This window comes from Rhinatrema bivittatum, chromosome 12 (genome assembly GCF_901001135.1).
Source record: "Rhinatrema bivittatum chromosome 12, aRhiBiv1.1, whole genome shotgun sequence".
Taxonomy (NCBI): domain Eukaryota; kingdom Metazoa; phylum Chordata; class Amphibia; order Gymnophiona; family Rhinatrematidae; genus Rhinatrema; species Rhinatrema bivittatum.
Window position 1 is genome coordinate 7,591,444 of NC_042626.1, and position 22,128 is coordinate 7,613,571.

Consider the following 22,128-nt stretch of genomic DNA (forward strand, 5'->3'; position numbering starts at 1 on the left):
ACTTCATTCGTCCAACACTGTTACTGTTTTGGGTAAGAAACTTGCATCTCACTTAGAGTAGACGTCTCCTTGGTGGCAGCAGAAATGTTCCCTTTATCGGGTTATCCCTCTTATCCAGAATGGTTTAGTGCAGTGGTTCCCAAACCTGTCCTGCGGGACCCCCAGCCAATTGGGTTTTCAGGATATCTGTGAAGAAGATACACGAAATAAATTTGCATGCTGGGTCTCCATTGTATGCAAATGTATCTTATGCGTGCTCATTGCAAATATCCTGAAAACCAACTTACTTGGAGTTCTCCAGGACAGATTTGGGAACCAGCAGAGTGGGAAAATCAGGTCTGGTTTACTGCTATTAACACACCACTTCTGTACCACTGACTGGAGGTTTTGAGTTATCAGATTTATTTATTTAGTTCTAGTTTTAGTTGCCAAAATGGACAACAAATATAAAAAAATTATTTTGAGATTTTAGCAATTGAAGCATGCCATCTTTGGGTCTGTGTTTTTCTTATAATTTTGTATTTTGCTCTTTAGCTTTCCACTGTTCAGAGTCTGGTTTCTCAGGCTTTCTATTTCAGTTTTGTTTGCATGTTTCTATTTCTGTATTAGGTAAGGGTTGGTCTGTGTTCTGCCTGTGTGTGACTGAGGTGCAGAATTGCTGATAGCGTGTAGTTTCTCTGAAGGGATCTGTAGCAGTCACGCGTATTCTGTTACCGAGTAGGTGATGTATTAATGTTCTAGGGCCTGGTGTAGTATTTGCATTGCTTCTTTTTCATAAGATTGAGGTTATTTGCTGCTGTGATTGTACAGTATGGCAAGTTTCTAAGCGCCTTTTTTTTTTTGGCAGGGGTTTGTGTTACTTCACACAATGATTAGCAGTGGAGGGAGTTTTTTTTTTTTAATTATTTTTTTGCTGAGGTGACTCCAGAATTTGAATATAGTGTTTTCTCATGATGGGTTGTAATGTGAACTGTAGTTTTACTCTTCACCCGTTGTTATGATTATTGCTATTTTATTGTATTTATAGGCGCTAATTTCTGAAAGCAAAATGTGTGGCTTGGCTGCACATTTTGTTTTCTGAATCACGCGGGAATACCTAATAGGGCCATCAACATGCATTTGAGGGAGTTATTAGGTTTGGCGGGTTGGATGCGTGTTTTCGGCCCCTTACTGAATAAGGGGTAAGGGAAAATGCGCATCCAATGGCGGCGCGTAAGAGTACAACAAGTAGGGTTCAGCCCACCCTTGGGCCCTCCCAAAAACTCAGTTCTGGCTACACCACTGGTTTACCCTAAAAACAATCTAGAAATTAAGAGAATAATGGTAATCCGTCTCTGAACGAAACTGGTGCACCACAGAAGCCCCAGACTCTACTGATTGATATACTGGAGATTTTTTACCTTGTTTCTTTGTTGCAGTTGCTTGCTTACTTCACTCCATAAAGAATTTTCTCTAGGCTGATTCATGGGTTTATTTTAAAGTATCAACAAAAATTCTGATGACTATTTCCTTATAAACCTTGTCCTCCTCCTGCCTCCCATAACAGTGCACCCCTGACAATGGCCTCCACTTGATTTAAGATCCATGTTGAAATGCTCTACTGCTACAATAAATGACTAATTCATGCAGAAAATAAAACCAAATTCAATTCCAGTCTACATAATAACCCCTGAGAAGTGGGACATTGTCCCCTTGGAATATGGCAGGCTATATTAATTATTTCAGCATTTCCTTGACTGATAACACAATGCAGGTTGACATTTGGGTCATTTTCCTGGAAGGTGTCACACAGAGAGAGAAAGAGAGAAATGTGGAAAAAAGTCAACCTTAGTAGCCCAACAATAACTCATGTACTGCCCTCAAACTCTTACTTCTTATTACACAGTTTTATCTTTTGTTGATACCGTAAGAAATGTATGACCAGCCATGAGGCTGCAGAGACGAGCCATAGCAAACAAAGCTGCTGCCTCTCACTGACTTCCTTACACAGAGCATTGGTTGGACGTTCCCTCCACTTCCTGTCCCTCTGCGACTTGGCCAAGAGTGACAAGAGAATCCCAAGACCCATTAAATAGTGATGACAACATAAGAACATAAGAAATGCCATACTGGGTCAGTCCAAGAGTCCATGAAGCCCAGCATCCTGTTTCCAACAGTGGCCAATCCAAGGAACAAGTACCTGGCAAGTACCCAAACATTAGATAGATCACAAGCTACTATTGCTTATTAAATACCATCATAGCAGTTTATGGATTTATCCTCTAGGAACTTATCCAAACCTTTTTAAACCCAGTTACACTAACTGCTGTAACCACATCCTCTGGCAATGAATTCCAGACAAAGTTAGGGAATCCCTACTTTCCTTTCCCCCACCTCCTATTTTACTCCCCCGTAGATTGTTGTTATGAGGATTCATGGATGTTTCAGACCCGTTGACCTGTTGCACTCATTAGGATTTTGCCTGGAAGAAAAGTATTTCAGGAATCCAAATAATGACAATAATGATCTGAGGACACATTTATAAGTCTTCTGGGGGCCTACCTATGGGCTCTGCTGACATAATTCAGAACCCCATTGCTACTGTGGTTTCAGTTGTACGGTAGATTTTGGAAATAAGAATCAACGATTTCAGATAACTGCATTACAGTATTCCAGTCATCACACTGGCCCTGGAGAAAACTGGAATCTTTGCAAGTTTGGGTAATTTTTTTTTTGCCAACATGAAAATTATACAATAATCAGTGGTAATTTTCTTTAAAAAAAAAAAAAAAAAAGAAATAAAAAGGTAGTGGGTCAGGTCTGCCAGCGGCCTCCACATTCCCCTTTTTCCCAATGGATAAAAAGAAGTAAATGGTTCTGGGCTGGTGATCTGGCAAGAACTGGCAGAGGGTCACCGCTGCCAACACTGATGTGCATTTCAGCTTTCAGGCCCACCTGTTCCCTTCTTCAGATGTAACAACCTTACTGGACAGTTTTCATGGTGGTCGAAAGGATGAGATCATTGCAACCTGCGAGGAATCCAGTTTTGTACAACAATCATGGGTCCTGCATTATAGTTTCTCTGCTTTCTCACTGGATCCAGGTTATGGGGAAGCAGCTGCTAGGAAGATCCTGCACTGAATAAGTAGCCACAAGAACAGAAATTGCACCGGGCTGCTGATTTCCTGCAGTCCTTGCACTCATCTCCTGTTATAAACCGGTGCAAACACAATTCTGTTAATTTCATCAGGGTCCGAGTCTGGCTTTGGCAAATAATCAATCCCTGATGAGATCCAGTCCCGGCTGTCTTAGATGGCTGCTTAAAAGAGTCCTAAGAAGGAGTAGTTAAGCCACAGCCCCTTTTCGCCGTGCCCCCTTGCATCGCTGCTGGATTTATTTCCATTTGACAGGGCCCCTGTGACTTCCGAAGGAGAATCTACCATGAATGATGGGCCCCAGTGCACAGGAATGCTGACTTCCAATCAAACGCTGCTTTACACTCATGGGCAGGGACGCAAAATCCTGCTGACCAATAACAATGCTTCATTCTTAAAGAGCAAGCCTAGGACCTCGATTTCTGGTGCCTGCCAGCTTCAGAATAAATACTGACGGGCGGTATATCATACATTTCATTACCAGAAGAGAGAGAGCATTAATGTATCCAGCAGCTTTAACCCAGGAACGCATGAGTAATTGGCCCACTTTAAAAATAAAAGCCTTTTCCATTAAAGGCCCTTTAAGGGAATCTCCCTGATTAAACGACAGATTCATGGAATTAATAAGAAGCTTTAAGGCCCCACAACCGATGCAGTGGTACCGCAGTGGGAAAACACTGTCACGCAGAAAAGTAATTACGCCTTCTTTCTCTGCCAGTCTCTCATGCACGTAGACAATTACATCATCAGTCGGGTGATGCCCTCTTCAAGGTTTCCTGGGTCATCTTTTGTTTGTAAGCCCTAACAATGCACTGGTTTAGAGCAAGATGGGGAATAAGCAGGCAGTCATGGGCAGCCCCCACCTCCAGTCCATCCTCTCTGTAAAAAAATATTCTCAGGTCGTCACCCCTTGCTCTACAACTTTCTCTTGGGCCTTATTGATACCTTTCTCATAGCGTAGCGTTTCAGTCGGGAAGGAGTCCCTTTCACAGCCGTTCAGTAGAAAGCTGTGACATTTATTTATTTAATAACATTTCTATTCCATCGATCCAAAATTATTGGCGGATTACAACGTTCACAATAATAAGTAAGAAAAGTTTGTACTTAAGACATAAAACCAATCCAACAAATCAAAAGCAATAAACTTGCTGGTACTGCATACCAAGGCAAAGCTAACCCAGAGCAAATACACGAAGACGTATGATGGCTGGATATGTCAAACGAGGGTCTTTAGGAGCTTTCTAAACCGGTGAAGGTCTGCATCTGACCTAATCCTCTCGGGCAGCTCGTTCCAGAGCACAGTGCAGCCCTACAGAACATTCAGTTTCTTAGCTTGGTCAGCTTCATCAGTTCAAAAAAGGGTACCTCTAGGAGATTTTGAGAGGCAGAGCACTGGATGAGTGAGGGCTGCTAACTATGAGCTGAGGTGATGAAACTAGAGAGTGCAGACTGAGAAGGGCTTTAAAGTCTAGGCATAGAACCTTAAACCTTACACAGGAAGCTCTTCAAAGACCGGAGACGCACGCTCCCGCAGAAGGGCCCCTGTCACCAAATGGGAGTGGCCATTCCTCCACACAGCATTATTAAAATGAATGCAACATCCTTTCCATAAAAGGGCTTCCATGCATGGGTTTTCACTCCCCTTTATCACATTTAATGGTGAATTGATTTAGTTTGGAAATCCGATTTCAAACTCTTCTGTATTGCTGTTAAAAACAAACAAACAAGGAGCATGTCTTCTTGCCTTCCTCAGATGCACAGATGAATCTTAATCTGCTTAGGTGGATGACTCAAAAGGAGCAGATAGCGAATCTCGTTTCCTGATGTGATGGGTGCTAAGGGGCATTAACAGTCAATAGTTGTCAGTGTAAACTGTGCTCTGGCATCAAATCAGGGCCACAGAATGGCTTGAGCAGAAGCAGCCATAGTGCATCATCCTCGGGGTTCCAACGGGATTGTTGGGAACCCCACAGTGTTTTGGCAGCTTGATGGCTAGAGGTGAGCTGAGCTTTTGGACTCAGAGAGCCCCACGAGTGCACATACCTACGTATCCGTGTACCTGCTCTTGTGGAAGTCATGTGAAGTCAGTGAAGTTTGTCTGTGTTGAGAACTTGGAAGATTTCTATATGAAACTAGACTAATTGACCAAGATGGGATCTTGGACCGCATTTACATTGTCACTGTGCTGTATTTCTTCATTTTGTAAGAATTATTACACACTCAATTGCCCTGTGGCCATCTGAGCAAAGAACAATAGAATAAAATAAACATATATAATTATAAAATAAATTACATCATGAAACAAATGTGTAACTTAAGTAAATGAACAAAAACAAGCACTGCCTAATTAATATACCATGGTAAAGTGAAATCACCATTAATTAAAAACAGTTGTAAAAAGCTGCAGAAGCATAAGTCAGGTTGCTGTTTTTGGTTCTGCATGAATACCTCTGAAAAAAACTCTGCTGCTTATACATTAAAAGCGGGCATGGAGGGAGGTCTTCAAGAGTTTTTGTTTTAAGGATGAGACTCTTTGAAAGTTGTGATACCTTCTGCCGGCATAACATTAAAATGATAGAAGGATGATGCACGTGAGATCTTGAGGCCACCTAGGATCCTTCTTCAGATGTAGTCTCCAAAGATAATATGAAAATAATATCTCTATACAGAGCCAGATTTACCTCTTAAGGGTTGCTTAGGCACAAGAATAGGAGGGGGTCATGCACCGTGCTGAAAGGGGCATCTCCTCCAATGTGATGGAAACATTGATGCAATCAACAGCAGTGATAGGATTGCATTAGGCTTCCAAGAAAGCATTGGAGTAATCTGCATTGAGCGGCTGTTACAGACCTAATGGTACAGCAGAACTGGGCTGTCAAGAAAGCATTGGGGTAACCTACATGTCGGGACAATGCGTAAAGCCCAATCGTCAATGAGCATGGTGAAGCTGGAGTTTTTACAAAAGCCTCGTTAACCTTGGTGCTGTGAGGATTATTACAAAACGTGGTAAGAAGACAGAAGACCGTCTGGATCTTTGTACACCACCTTGAGCAAGCTTTTCTTGGGAAGACGGATAAATAAATGATAAATGAAAAAAATGGGGGTTTGGCATCTTTTAGTGGAGGTCTGATGGGGCACTGCAGCTTCTCAGGAATGTGGTACCAGGCACCCAGGTAGCTGTCTCCTCTGCCTAGTGGGAATTCCAGGCCTGTCTCTGTTTAAGCTTATTTATTTCTCTGCATTTTTATAAGCTACTTATAAAATCCAAAGATGTGCTCTAAGTAGATACATAAGTGGAATAACAAATAATAGGGGCATCTAAAAAAGAGAGTCACATAATAATATACAGTCATAAAGATGGTCACGTTCTCTGAAGAAGGGACCTGGCTGGTTTTGATGCTTTGTGTACAACAAAAGGATCCAGTTTTCTCCAAGACAGATACAGTTACTGGAATGATCTAGACCCCTCGCCTCAAACCGGCCAGGAAGGACACGAGAGAGCTCCTTTGGTCTGACGTTGAACTCCATATGTTCCCAAATGGAAGAGTTTCACTCATAGCAGTGCCCTGGGATTTCATGTGCTGTCTGACTAGACGGGCAAGCTTTTTCTTCTCTGTGGTAACAGTAAAGGCAGCAGAAGTGGAAGGTTCCCTTCCAATGCGCCTAACCTATACTCTCCAACGAGCTCCTCTAAGGACAATCGGGCCAATACAGAAAACTTCGCGGGAGAGCGGGCGAGCAATCCAGTAAATAAATTTATGTAAATGAGGGCCCGCGGTAAAAGGAGGCGCGTCCCTAGTGCCTCCTTTTTGACAGAAGCGGCGGCTGTCATCGGGTTTGACTGCCGACGCTCAATTTTACTGGCGTCAGTTCTCGAACCCGCTGACAGCCACGGGTTCGGAAAATGGACACCGGCATAATTGAGCGTCTGTCTTCCAATTCACAGGCCGCAGGCAGATTTTTACATTTTCTTTTTATTTAAAATTTTTTTTAATTTTTGGGGCCTCCGACTTAATATCGCTATGATTTTAAGTTGGAGGACGTACAGAAAAGCAGTTTTTTCTGCTTTCTGTATACTTCCCCAGTGCTGGCCGAAGTTAATTCCTACCTTTGGCAGGAATTAATTTTTGAGAGTAAAATGTGTGGCTTGGCTGCACATTTTACTTTCTGAATCGCGCGGGAATAACTAATAGGGCCATCAACGTGCATTTGCATGTTGCGGGCGCTATTAGTTTCAGGGGGCTTGGCTGCGCGTTTTCGATGCGCTATTACCCCTTACTGTATAAGGGGTAAAAAATAGCACGTCAAACGCGCGGCCAAACACAGGCTAACAGTGCGCTCCGCCGGAGCGCACTTTACTGTATCGGCCTGTTTGTGAATGAAGTAATTCCATTTTGAGGGCAGTTTGGTGATGTTGGAAACTTTGCATTGAGAACTGGCCTAAAACCACTAAGCCATGGTTACTGTTTCATCACCTCCAATTAAACCCCCAGCTCAGAAATTAAAGGCTCTGTAGCTCTTTGTCCAGCTGCTGAGTCATCGGTTCCATTTTCAAGACTTTTTTTTTTACTGTTAATGACAGATGAAAATGGAAGTAAGTATCTGACTTTGAAGAGACAGATCCATGGGCAAAGTTTAGCAGCAGAATTCAAATCTCCTCTGTAAAAAGCAATGAGGACCTGCAGCAGATACTGAATAATTAAAGAATGCAAATGACCATTGTCCTTGGGTTGTGTAGTCCTTAAAAAAATAATCCCTACTGAAGCAACATCCCTTTGCAAAGCAGCATGAGAGGAAGGAAGGATGGGTGGAGTGAAGCCACTGCCAGGCCTGCCGACCTTTATGTCTGGGCATGGCCTATTGTCCAGCTGACTTGATTCAAAAATATCTTCCGTGGGAGTAATTCTTCTTGGCCAGCAGCCAGACAGAGACTGTGGCCATGCCTGATGTCTGTGGGGGACACATGCGACACTTGGGTGGTGATAGCAATTAACAAGAACCTATTTTAAATCGCTAGGAAAAACCTGTAGTGTGCGGGTACTTATTCCTCTGCCCTCTTTAGACAAAAAGGTTTGCATCATTTTAGAACCTTGGGACTAAAATCCCACAAAAAATATGTAATCTATTCGGAGGTCAAGCAGTAATAGGACCTGTGCTCCTCATGTACTGCATCTTTTGGCAGTGCTAGCTGCGATCTCTGGCCACGTATTCCTTGCATTTAATGAGAGTCAGGGCAGTGCTGTTCCTATAGGTCTTGGGTCTTCTTTAAGCAGACACCTCGACTTCTCTTTGCAGCGGTTAATGATATTCTGGATCTCTGCCTATGCAAGAGGACATCAAGAAACAAACATGCAAGGCTGGCAGTCCCCAGCTAGTACCCTTGGGGTAGCTTCCTTTCTAGTAAAGTCTTTTCAAGCTATAATAGAAACTCAATTCTTTCCCCACCTCTGCCAAGCTGTAGGATGAGAAAATGTTCTGTTTGAAAACTGAGGAAACAAACTGGAGGTGGAGACACAAACAGTAACAGTATTAAAAAAAAAAACTGGGATCACAGAGGATCCTTAGCTGTGGGGGAGTGAGGGGTAAACCCTGGGATAAGTACAGAGGATCCTTAGCTGTGGGGGAGTGAGGGGTAAAGCCTGGGATAAGTACAGAGGATCCTTAGCTGTGGGGGAGTGAGGGGTAAAGCCTGGGATAAGCACAGAGGATCCTTAGCTGTGGGGGAGTGAGGGGTAAACCCTGGGATAAGTACAGAGGATCCTTAGCTGTGGGGGAGTGAGGGGTAAAGCCTGGGATAAGCACAGAGGATCCTTAGCTGTGGGGGAGTGAGGGGTAAACCCTGGGATAAGTACAGAGGATCCTTAGCTGTGGGGGAGTGAGGGGTAAAGCCCGGGATAAGCACAGAGGATCCTTAGCTGTGGGGGAGTGAGGGGTAAAGCCTGGGATAAGCACAGAGGATCCTTAGCTGTGGGGGAGTGAGGGGTAAAGCCTGGGATAAGCACAGAGGATCCTTAGCTGTGGGGGGAGTGAGGGGTAAAGCCTGGGATAAGCACAGAGGATCCTTAGCTGTGAGGGAGTGAGGGGTAAAGCCTGGGATAAGCACAGAGAATCCTTAGCTGTGGGGGAGTGAGGGGTAAAGCCTGGGATAAGCATAGAGGATCCTTAGCTGTGGGGGAGTGAGAGGTAAAGCCTGGGATAAGCACAGAGGATCCTTAGCTGTGAGGGAGTGAGGGGTAAAGCCTGGGATAAGCACAGAGGATCCCTAGCTGTGAGGGAGTGAGGGGTAAAGCCTGGGATAAGCACAGAGAATCCTTAGCTGTGGGGGAGTGAGGGGTAAAGCCTGGGATAAGCATAGAGGATCCTTAGGTGTGAGGGAGTAAGAGGTAAAGCCTGGGATAAGCACAGAGGATCCTTAGCTGTGGGGAGTGAGGGGTAAATCCTGGGATAAGCACAGAGGATCCTTAGCTGTGGGGGGATTGAGGGGTAAATCCTGGGATAAGCACAGAGGATCCTTAGCTGTGGGGGGGAGTGATGGGTAAATTCTGGGATAAGCACAGAGGATCCTTAGCTGTGGGGGAGTGAGGGGTAAAGCCTGGGATAAGCATAGAGGATCCTTAGGTGTTGAGGGAGTGAGAGGTAAAGCCTGGGATAAGCACAGAGGATCCTTAGCTGTGAGGGAGTGAGGGGTAAAGCCTGGGATAAGCACAGAGGATCCTTAGCTGTGGGGGAGTGAGGGGTAAAGCCTGGGATAAGCACAGAGGATCCTTAGCTGTGAGGGAGTGAGGGGTAAAGCCTGGGATAAGCACAGAGGATCCTTAGCTGTGGGGGAGTGAGGGGTAAAGCCTGGGATAAGCACAGAGGATCCTTAGCTGTGGGGGAGTGAGGGGTAAAGCCTGGGATAAGCACAGAGGATCCTTAGCTGTGAGGGAGTGAGGGGTAAAGCCTGGGATAAGCACAGAGGATCCTTAGCTGTGGGGGAGTGAGGGGTAAAGCCTGGGATAAGCACAGAGGATCCTTAGCTGTGGGGGAGTGAGGGGTAAAGCCTGGGATAAGCACAGATGATCCTTAGGTGTGAGGGGTAAGCCTGGGATAAGCACAGAGGATCCTTAGCTGTGGTAGTGAGTGAGAATAAAGCCTGGGATAAGCACAGAAAATCTTTAGCTGACTGTTATTTTCCATTCCCCAAAATATGAAAAGTCAAATCCGACTGTTTTCCAGTTCCCAGTGGAAATAGGTTAATGATGTCTTTTCTGGCAGGAAGTTCCTGACTGGATAAGTCTCTAGAGCCTGCCAGACTAATAACTGAATTGTGTTTATTTCTATACAGCGCTTAGGGTATGCAGCACTAAAAAAAGACTTATCCTATGTTCAGGAGCTCTTTCTGTACAGATTACAGACTAAGCTTGAGCACAGGGAACTGGAGCGCACTACTCGAGACCTTCTCTTCCTTTTCAAGCTACTGAGGTTTTCCGTATGGCTTCAATTAACAGGAATGTCTCTGCTTCCAAGGCTTTAATGCCATTGAACCCTGATAGGAGAATAACAGCCCCAGCAGCGGCATTCAGCAGAGCAGATGTTAAGCAGAACGTGGAAATGACAGGAAAAGGAGATCAAAGGTACAGAGCAAACCTGAGGGTGATGAACATAAGTGACTGCCCCTTCCAATCCCCCAAAGATAGGCACTATTCATGGATATGAGACCGACTGATATTCATGAACAGAAGTGACTGCCCCTTCCAATCCCCTGAAGTTAGGCACTATTCATGGATATGAGACTGACTGATATTCATGAACAGAAGTGACTGCCCCTTCCAATCCCCCAAAGATAGGCACTATTCATGGATATGAGACCGACTGATATTCATGAACAGAAGTGACTGCCCCTTCCAATCCCCCAAAGGTAGGCACTATTCATGGATATGAGACCGACTGATATTCATGAACAGAAGTGACTGCCCCTTCCAATCCCCCAAAGATAGACACTATTCATGGATATGAGACTGACTGATATTCATGAACATAAGTGACTGCCCCTTCCTATCCCCCAAAGATAGGCACTATTCATGGATATGAGACTGACTGATATTCATGAACATAAGTGACTGCCCCTTCCAATCCCCCAAAGATAGGCACTATTCATGGATATGAGACCGACTGATATTCATGAACAGAAGTGACTGCCCCTTCCAATCCCCCAAAGATAGGCACTATTCATGGATATGAGACTGACTGATATTCATGAACAGAAGTGACTGCCCCTTCCAATCCCCTGAAGATAGGCACTATTCATGGATATGAGACTGACTGATATTCATGAACAGAAGTGACTGCCCCTTCCAATCCCCCAAAGATAGGCACTATTCATGGATATGTGACTGACTGATATTTATGTGTGAAATCATTAGCTGAGCAGCTTGTGTTAGCAGAGATTGGAGGAAGCAGGACCCAGATGTTGCCGTACTGCCTTTACCTTGAAATGCTGCTTATAAATGAGCAGAAAGATTGTACAGGATAGGGAGCTAACTCCCTGGGTCGCCTCATGGAGCGGTGCTGCTCTCTGGGAATATGAAACCTGCCTGTGCCTCCTGCATTGACAGATCATGTTGGCTTCATCGGGTCACTTTTGTATCATTTCAGTAACTCCAGCAGGGCTTTGATTTATACTAGAATAATCTGTACCCTTGTGGTGGATGGTGTCAGAAGGGGCAGGGGGAGGGAAAACCTGTCCAGTAAAGCAGTCCTGGGAGACTGGGAGACTGGCATAGAGGGGCGATCCAAAGGCCTCATTCATCCCAAGGACATTTTATCACTAGCAACCCCTCTTTAAAACAGCTTCTCCGAACAAGGTCGGGAAAAGACCCGAAGCCCATCAAGTGCACCCTTCCCCTGATTGCTCAGCGGCTTCCTCTACAGGATGGTCCGAGGTGTAAAAATGCTACCCGTTAGAAGTGTGCTGTTTCTCAGCTCTATGGGATTTTGTTTGACAAGGGTTATTTATTTATTATTTATTGAAAGCCATCTTAGATTCCCTGCTCAAACTAACCTGAGTGCAGATGGCCGAGCTGCTTTCTCTTTATTTTACCTTTGTAAGTGGACCCTTAATAAACTCTTTTTGTTGTAATCTTCACTGGACATAGCATTGTTGAATCTTGCTGTTCCACAGAGTGTTTGCTCTGCTTATCATTACGTCATTCCTAGGGCAGTGCCACAGGAAGTCACCAGACCTCCCAAATAATCCAGAACTCACTTTGAAGGCATCCTGCTACAAAGTTGCTACACGGCAGAGATAGGGCATTGAGAGTTGATCGATGATACCGAATGGGGTAAGAATGTCTTGTTTGCATGGGCATGTTTCCCTTGTTTATTGCCAGAAATATAGTTATTTTTGTCTGCTTTCAATGACATTTTGCCAGTGCATTATAGGCTCATTGCTAACTTGTTGCTAAGGTTGCTTCTTATCCATACAGGCAAGCAGTAAATGTCCAACCTTGACACTTCAAAATTCCAACATGCTTATCCCCATGCACGCAAGATTGTCTTATGCTACTCCAAAAAATATGTATCTGACTTAACTTCTTTTCATTCAGAACCAGACCCACAAACAGCTACAAAGAAGTTCAATTTATGTCTTACAGGCATCCAAGAAAGGACAAACTCCATCTCAATCCCGACAAACAGATTCTTTGAGAACAGAAAAACATGGATAACTTCCTGACCTGAAAATCCCATTTGGAACCCTCCAACTCTAGTTAAAAACACAGGACAAAAGGCTCAGGGTCCTGCTGGATTCAGAACTCACCATGGTCTCGCAAATCCAGGGCTTCCACTTTCAACTACAAAATTTACAAAAGCTATGTCCACTAAGTGAGAAGGGAAACCAACTCACAGTGGTTCATGCCACAGTAACCAAGAGACTGGATTACTGAAATGTCCTGAACAAGGCTCTTATGGATAAGGCCCTCCACAAACTCCAGATGATACAAAACTCTGCTGCCCAAATGCATGATCACATCACACCAGCCCTACAAAAACTACACTGGTTACCCATACCATACAGAGCAAAATTCAAAATGCTGTCACTGCTGCTTAGGGCTGTAAGGGAAGGGAGCCTCTCTCTCAGGTGTTCCTGCTTTACAGACCACCAAGATCCTCAATTTCAATGCCATTCTCAAAGAAAAGCGAAAGGACATCTGAAGTAGATCCTTCTTGGGAGCAGCAGCTGCTCTCCAAGAAATTCAAGAATACTCTCATTTCAGGAAGCAAACAGAACCCTGGCTTTTCCCTAAACACAAAGGGACAGAGATTGCAGAACACTAAGGTCCTAATCATTGGACGTGGATGCGGTGGAGACAAAAGCAGGATGAATGAGGGGAATTATAATGCTAAATGAATTGGATGGACCAGCGGAGCTGATGGACCTTAGGGGCTTTTGCTGCGCTTATGTATCAATGCAGCTTCAAACAAACATTTTTGCTGCATCTTTTTTATTTTCTGAATTCATTCTCTAGGATTTCCCACTATGTTGTTTGTAGAACTTAATTAGCATTTTGTTGAGCAATTTTTTTTACTGCCGAAATGAAATGTTTATCGTTGCTGTTTTAACTGCTGCTATTTTATATTGTTATACTCTATTTTTGTAAAGCTGCAAATGGGGTTTGCACATCTGCCTCTGCTTTAATGAACTGTAAACCACTTGAGTGAACTTTCATATACAAAATGGCAGGTTATAAATCCAAGTAAAATAAATAAATACAATAAAATATCACAGTAGCTAAACTGACATACGACCTAATGTATTCTTCATTAAATACTTCTATTCATGGCAGCAACGTTATGGGGCTTCTGGCAGGCACGTAATCAGACGGGCATGGCAGAAAGATGTATTTATTTATTTATTTAACAGTTTTATATACCGAATTTCTTGTAACAGGTTACAAATCAAAACGGTTTACATAATAACAATAACAGTGCCTCAAATAGTGCAATTACATAAAACAGAGGAATACAGAACTAGGATCATGAAACTGTTGAAAACAAACCAGGGTATATATATATCGAACTATGAAACATGGCTGGTAGAGAATGGTTAGGTTAAGACCATGGTATTGGCAAAGAGCCTTGGGAATTGGGGCTAAAGTAGGACATATAAGATACACAGAGCTATACTGCAGGCATCAAAGTTACCAGCTAACTCCAGACAAAGCTGCGTAGCCCTGGAAATAACCAAGTGGCTGCAGTAGAATACTGATTCATAACTCTCTTAGCCAAAACAATCCCCCTAAAAAGAAAGCAATCATCATACAGTAAGCGTTTTTGTAAACACACGGTCTACCAATGTCTTTCAAGAGGTTGAGTGTGATCCCCTTGGGTTCCCGACAGCAAAATCCAGATTCCAGAGCTGAAATGATCTGGAAAGTGCTGTGCAGTATCCGAAGGGAGCTCCTGGTAAAAAGGGGGTTACAATCAGAATTATCCAGAGATGACGTTCAGAAGCCTGGTCAGCGGCGAGGATGGGAAGCAAGGCCTCTTTGGTCATCTTGCGAGCGCCGGAGGTGGGGAGAGCAGAAAGTTTTTAGTGGATATGCTTGCATGGCCTTGGTTTCTGCGGAGCCGGTGTTAGTCTTCCTAAGTTATTTGGAAATTCTTCAGGCTTTGTATAAGCCTAACTTTCTTATCTTTTCCATTGATACTGTGATCTGTGGCCGAAAATGTTGAACTTTTGTTTTTTAGTTTCTCTGGGTGTGATTGGTATTTTCATTTTTTTATTGTTGAGGCCGGTCCTCTTGTGTTCCCTACCTTTGAATGGCCTTACGATGAGGAGAGCAGCATGCAAGTGTATTAAAGAAAGAAGGGGGAGAGAGGTCTCGTGATGTGGTGGCCGCGATAGAATGCACGGCGATTGAGCTCCAGCAACCACCTCGATAAATCTGAATTGTATCTGCAAGCACTCAACCACTTTGTGAACCCAGGCCAGGAGTTGTCGTTCCTGAACCTCATCATCAATTGTGTTGACGTGATTCGCGCTTCATGGTAGCTAAAGCCATGAAAAAAGACAAGGATAAACTCAAGGTTCCGGACACCAAGATGGAGGGGAGTGGGCCAGATTTGCAAGCTGCTTCTGTAGAGATCTCTCTGGAAGAGAAGTAACTGTGACAGTAGTGGCAGTGCTTGATGTTAAGCTCACCCAAATCCTGGAACAGATCGCTGAGGTGCGCTCCTCCGTGACAGAATTTGGAACCCGCACAGAATTCGTGGAAGGCCATGTTGTAGTGGTAGAGGACGACGTCAGGGCATAGGAGAGGAAAGTTGAGGCCCTAGAGAAAACGGCCCAGGCACGTGATGATAAACTAGATGATTTAGAAAATCAGGCCCGATGGAATAATCTCTGTTTCATCGGCTTTCCTGAAAGCATCTCGGACCAGGACTTGGGGTGCACATTGGAAACCAGGCTGACAACTACGGTTAGCTTTGCGACAACAGCCCTGGCTGGGCTCATCGAGCGTGCGCATCGGCTGGGCCCCAAGCCAACGGCAGATCAAAGACCATGTGTAGTTATCGCTAAGATATGGAACAATGCCTTGAAAGTGGAGATACTGCAGTACTTTCACAAGCAGAAAGAAGCACAATTTGAAAAGAGAAAAATATTAATTTTTCAGGACTTCTCTCTGCACATATCTAACCTTCGGAAGGAGTTTTCACTAATCTGCTCTGATCTGGCGTGCAGAAGTATCCGCTTCTCTTTATTATACCCTGCTCAATTGCAGATCTGGCATCGAGGAAGTCCTCATGTGTTCGATGAAGCGAAGTGGCGGATTTTGTTAAAGGATTGGCGGTGGTCGACGTAACGGCCCCATGAAGGCGTATGATGGCTGCCCTGTGGTCCTCATGGCTGTACTGTGAGTGTGCTGAGATCGGGCTATTTTTGTTTCAAGTCTGCCTCGGCCTTGTTGTGCATGCTGGTGCTATGGAGTTCTCGCTGGCACCCTTTCATTCCAGCTGGAATAGCTGTGTCTCATAGCTGAGGTTTCTCACTTTAAAACGTATGTAGTGTTGCTAAGTTGATGTTTTTGATGTTCACTGTGGTTTATGTGTACAATTCGAGTGGTGGCTGAGCACTTCAGTGTCAGACTTGACCTTCAATCTCTGTTTCGGAGGCTTGTTCGATGGTGCTTGAGGGTTGGGGGGGGGTGTGGAGGTTTATCAATGGGATGGTACTTAGATACCAAAATTTTAGGGAGGCAGAGAGTTGAATGGAGGGCAGGTGCTGGGGACCTTTTGGTTTGGTGTCACTGCTTTGTGTATTACAATTCTGGGTTCCCTGTCAGTGTGGGGTCTCATCAGGAGGGGCTGATCTGGGCCACCTGGTACATTCATTATTTGCGTTTGTTTCTATGGCTTTTAATGCAGTCACCTGAAATGTAGCTGGCGTGGGGACCCCGGTGGAAAGGGAGAAGGTCTTGAGCCGTTTGAATAAAATGCAGTCAAAGGTGGTGTTTATTTATTTATTTATTTATTTATTTATTTAATTTATTTATTTAGTGCTTTTTTATACAGATCATATCATATCGGTTTACAAGGAACAAGGGGTAATAACGTTAACATATTTATAAGGGAAGGCAAAAAGTTACAATATAACAGGGGTACTAGAACTGGGGAGGTGAAGAGCCAGTGGCAGAAGGTAACTCAGAACTAAAACAAGAACAAATCATTTATAATATCGGTAATGGAGTGCATTGAATAGATGGCATTGAAGTGTGACTATAGCTGGGATGGGCCTGGATCAAGGGAAAGCTTGTTGAAACAGCCAAGTCTTGAGTCTTTTTCTGAACGTCAATAAACAGGTTTCTTGTCTGAGGTCAGGGGGCATGGCATTCCAGATGGTTGGCCCCGCTGTTGAGAAGGCCCATTCTCTGGTGGCTGAATGAAGAGTGGATTTGGCTGGGGGGGAGTGTAGAGATCCCCTGTAGGTTTCTCTGATAGGTCTTGAAGAGGTGTGGAGTGTGAGTGGGCATTGGAGATCGATAGGGATCCGGTTGTGGATAGTTTTGTGAATGATGGTGAGGGACTTGTGTAAGATTCTGAAGCTTACAGGAAGCCAATGCAGATTTTTGAGGATGGGTGTGATGTGGTCTCTTCTGTTAGAATTTGTGAAGATTCTGGCGGCCAACTCACCTAAACGCTATAGAAATCACTAAGTTACGGAGGAGATGGGTGGCCCAAGTCTTTTTGTGCTACTGCCAATACTAAAAGTCATGGGGTCGCTATACTTATCCACAAAGCGATATCCTTTCAAATGGTACAGACGGTGGCTGACCCGGTCGGGAGATATGTCATAGCTTTGTGAAAATGAATGGGTTCTGTGGTTGCATTAGTGTCGGCATGTGCCCCTAATCAATGCGATCATGCCTTTTTCACCTCACTGTTGACTCACATTTCTCAGCTGGGTGATTACCCTCTACTTCGGGGGTGATCTCAGTTTTCTAGATCTTTGCCAGATTCCTTGTGGCTATTGTGTCTTAGTTTGGAATACTGATTATCCAGGAGTCATAGATATCTGGGTGCAAAAGTAGTTACTTGCTCCTTTTATCTGTAGACCCCCTCTCATGGGGGAAAAAAAGGTTCAGGTTACGCTCCAGCCTCCCTCCCTGATCTTCTTTGTCTTCTAATACTTGGGGGGGGGGGGGGGGGGATGGGTGAATATCTGTAAAAGGTTTTGTAGAAATGCCATCCTATGTTTTGTTGGGTTTATGTCTATATGTTCTATTCCTCAGTAAAGATATATTGAAAAAAAAAAAAGAAAGAGGGGACTATTTGGCCTTATCTCTGGCAGATATCATGACTTGTAAAGCAGCCACATTGCGACTCTGGTTCTCCACGGGGCTGCTCTTTCTTTTTCTTTGTTTGTTTTATAATTCTTCTTTTAGAATATTCCCCGAAATGCGTGAGGGCCTGGGAAACGAAGACAGAGAGCCTTTACTTCTGACATTCTGGACCGGCTCTGTGACCCGGAGCCATCTGCTACCCCAGGAGAAGAGACCGTTTTTTTCAGATTCGCATCAAATGTAAATAATTATTTTAATGAAGCTGTCAACAATCTGTGTGGAAATTAGAAGGTGAGAGCAAAGCATCTATTTCAGGCACCACCAAGTTATTTCTTCTCCTGTGTTTGAGATTTTTTCTCCCTATTTCAGAGATACAATGAAATGCTTATTTTGAAGCTGTGCCTAGAATGTACCGGAAAGGCCTTCCATTGCAGAAGAATTAAAAACCAGGCTAAAGCTTCCATTTTTTTTTTCATTTGATCGGTGTGTCTCTGGAAAAGTGGCAGATTCTCTGTAATCTTTAACAATCACACTGTAGCTGACAGATATTAATCGTCAGCAGCCCAGTGATTTAGGTGATTTCAAAACCATTGGATAATTTGGGAGTTTCCACACACTTAAACCCAAGAAAATCAAATAGCTTTAGGTCCTCTGGAACTGGCTGATCTTTTCTGTGAACTTCTTTATATTTTTAACTTTTTTTTTTTTTGCCTTCTGGGTCTTGCAGACTTGATTTCTTAAATAGAAACAAGCCCGACTCTTTCTCTGGAGATCTGAGTTCGTGTGTAGTCCTATGTCAGGGCTTCCCAAACACATCCTACTCACCCTGCAGCCAGCCAGGCTTTCGCCATTGAGACTCACTGTGTGCACATTTTTCTCATGTATAATATTCCTGGTGCTAACCTGACTGTGTGCTCACCAGGACAAGTTTGGAAAACCCTGCTCTACGGTATCACCTTAGCTCTGCCAGGCACAGTTTTTCTTCTTAAGGCCCTGTTAAATGTAATGTGTAGTTTGCTTTCTGGCTCAATGTCAAAATTCAGTTTAATTGAACCTGTCAGCTCCAGGTCATTATGGTTAGGTCAGGCCTGTTTTTTCCACATTTTCCATTTTTCTATGATTGCAGTCAGTGTGGGATATGCCATAAGCGAAGAAGGTGCAGCAAGAAGGTTGCCCCTTCACTCAACTCGTTTGAGTTCCCTTAGAAAGGTTGGACTACATCTCTGTGCATGCAAATAAGACGAAACCGGGAGTGGATCGGACTGTACACATTGACAGCCTCAGCAGCAAGTCCTTCGAGTTCAGGATGAAACCCTTGGATTTTCTCTCCTTAGAACTAGAAGCCTGATACCAACATTGACCTTGAGAGTAAGTGGGGTACTGGTGTGGGGCCCCCTCAGCAAAGCTGAGTGATGTCACCGAGACAGAGCTTCAGGGCGCCTGACGCTGGATGGGCCCATTCCTTGGTTTTTGCCCTGGGCCCTCAGGGTGTCTAATGCCGCCCTGGTAAGACCCATGTGGAGACTTTTGCCCTTTTCTGATTTTCAAACTTAGCTCGGTGAATTGTGGGATTTGTAGTCCGTGCTGCTTCCATTTTGAAATCAGCACTACTGATACCAAAATACATGATGAGGAAGTATCAGAAGGCTAGGGCTGGCCTAAAGTCTCCATCCAGGGACAGGATGATTCGGTAGCTCTGTCTGTATAGCATGACATGGCAGGACTACTTTCTAATTGCCGCAGTATGAATGCGAGATATGTGCAGAAGACTCATCCTTTCTGGATGTCCTTGGGGCCCTGAAAGACTGTGACCAATGTTCAACCAAAATGGCACCTGGGAAATCCTAACTAACATACATCTGTGTTTTATTATTTTGGGGATGGAAAACCAAGCCATTTCTTTAAGAACATAAGAAGATACCATACTGGGTCAGACCAAGGGTCCATCAAGCCCAGCATCCTGTTTCCAACAGAGGCCAATCCAGGTCATAGGAACCTGGCAAGTACCCAAACACTAAGAAGATCCCCTGCTACTGATGCCAGTAATAGCAGTGGCTATTCCCTAAGTAAACTTGATTAATAGCCTAGAAACTTAGAAACAACAGCAGAAAAGGACCAAATGATCCATCCAGTCTGCCCAGTAAGTTTATGGCAGTACTACTGGCCATACAGGCCACCTTAGTAATTATCAGTTTCCCAGACTGTCAAAGTCAGGGCCCTTGTTGGTTACTATCTGAGTCCAATTCCCCGTTACTTCTTGCCATTGAAGCAGAGAGCAATGTTGAGTTACATCACAAGTATCAGGTTTATTGGTTAAGGGTAGTAACCTCCGTATCAGCAAGTTCCTCCCATGCTTATTTGTTTTCCCAGATTGTGCAATTCAATGTCCTTATTGGCTGCTGTCTGAGTCCAATTCCCCTTTTCCTCTTTCCCCCCTGCTGTTGAAGCAGAGAGCAATGATGGAGTTGCATCAATAGTATGAAGACTTATTGGTTAAGGGCAGTAACCGCCACACCAGCAAGTTACCCCCATGCACTCTTTTCCTCATTTCCATCCTCGAGCCTTTAGGGATCCACAGAGTTTATCCCATGCCTCTTTGAAATCTTTTACTGTTTTTATCTTGACCACCTCCTCCAGAAGGGCGTTCCAGGCATCCACTACCCTCTCCGTGAAAAAATATTTCCTGACATTGGTTCTGAGTCGTCCTCCCTGGAGTTTCATTTTGTAACCCCTAGTTCTATTGATTTCTTTCCAGCGGAAAAGGTTTGTTGATTGGGCATCATTAAAACCTTTTAGGTATCTGAAGGTCTGTATCATATCTCCCCTGTACCTCCTGTCCTCCAGGATATACATATTTAGTTCTTTAACCGCCTTCAAGAACTTACCCAAACCTTTTTTAAACCCAGCTACACTAACTGCAGTAACCACATCTTCCGGCAACAAATTCCAGAGCTTAATTGTGCATTGAGTGAAAAATAATTTTCTTCGATTAGTTTTAAATGTGCTACTTGCTAACTTCATGGAGTGCCCCTAGTCCTGTCCAAAAGAGTAAATAACCAATTCACATTTACCTGTTCTAGACCTCTCATGATTTTAAAGACCTCTATCATATCCCCCCTCAGCCATCTCTTCTCCAAGCTGAACAACCCTAACCTCTTCAGCCTTTCCTCATATGGGAGCTGTTCCATCCCCTTTATCATTTTGGATGCCCTTCTCTGTACCTTCTCCATCGCAACTATATCTTTTTTTAGATGTGGCGACCAGAATTGTACACAGTATTCAAGGTGCGGTCTTACCCATGGAGCGATACAGAGGCATTATGACATTTTCCGTTTTATTAATCATTCCCATTGGGATATCACTAGTCTGCAAACAGGTTCTACCTGGGGAGAACAGAAGAGGATTTTATCAGCTGCCATCAGTTACAACATACATACCACAGCTCCACTGCTCATGAAATTCTGTGCCTGCTCCCAGTAAAATGGTTCCAAATTCAAAATGCTTGACTGGGTTTTAAATCTGTCAAAAGGTACCCATGAACAAGAAATATGCAGAAGCCTTCAGAGGGCACGGCTCAGAAATGCTTCCATCAACCTTTCAGCAGAAAAACAGATAGCTCAAATCATTTGCTGTGTTTCTACAGTGCTAAAAATTTATCTTCCGATAAAACCATTCCTATTTCATGCTCCGTCACCTTCCTTCTTGGGTTTCTGTGTAGAAGGGACCATAGTTTCCTAGCAACATCTGAGATTCCGCTGTCCTAGAAAATTCCGGAATGACAAGAGCACGGAAAGAGGAAAGTTGTGCAGAAAAGAATTTCAGGTCAGGATCCAGGCCAGGAGGATGGTTCTGCACGGAAATAATAAATTACTGAGTCTGTGGGAGAAGGCAGTTCAGAGAAAGTGAAAAGATCTGACATGCTCTGCTGATAGTAGCTGGGGTGGGTACAGTTTCTATAAAAAAAATAATTCCAAAAGGAGGAGGTATTTAGCTTAAGCTAGGCTACAGCTAAAGACAAACAATTATATTTGCATTATACTGTAAAGATAAAAGGTTTCTTTCAGATGATGTAAGATGATGAGGAATCTCTTATTGCACAGGACCTAGGAGATTCAATTCCACTTATAGGGACTCCTGCCCTATGAACCTCTCTGGATGCCATCCTGCAGCTT

The 22,128-nt window shown here is 44.0% G+C and overlaps 1 long non-coding RNA gene across 1 annotated transcript; it reads left to right on the plus strand.

The window, feature by feature from the left end:
• Positions 1 to 10,631: 10,631 nt before the first annotated feature.
• Positions 10,632 to 13,865, plus strand: LOC115074409. The gene is made up of 3 exons (XR_003852238.1): positions 10,632 to 10,750; positions 12,333 to 12,457; positions 12,770 to 13,865. It is a non-coding gene; the product is annotated as an uncharacterized LOC115074409 (long non-coding RNA).
• The last annotated feature ends 8,263 nt before the right edge of the window (positions 13,866 to 22,128 follow it).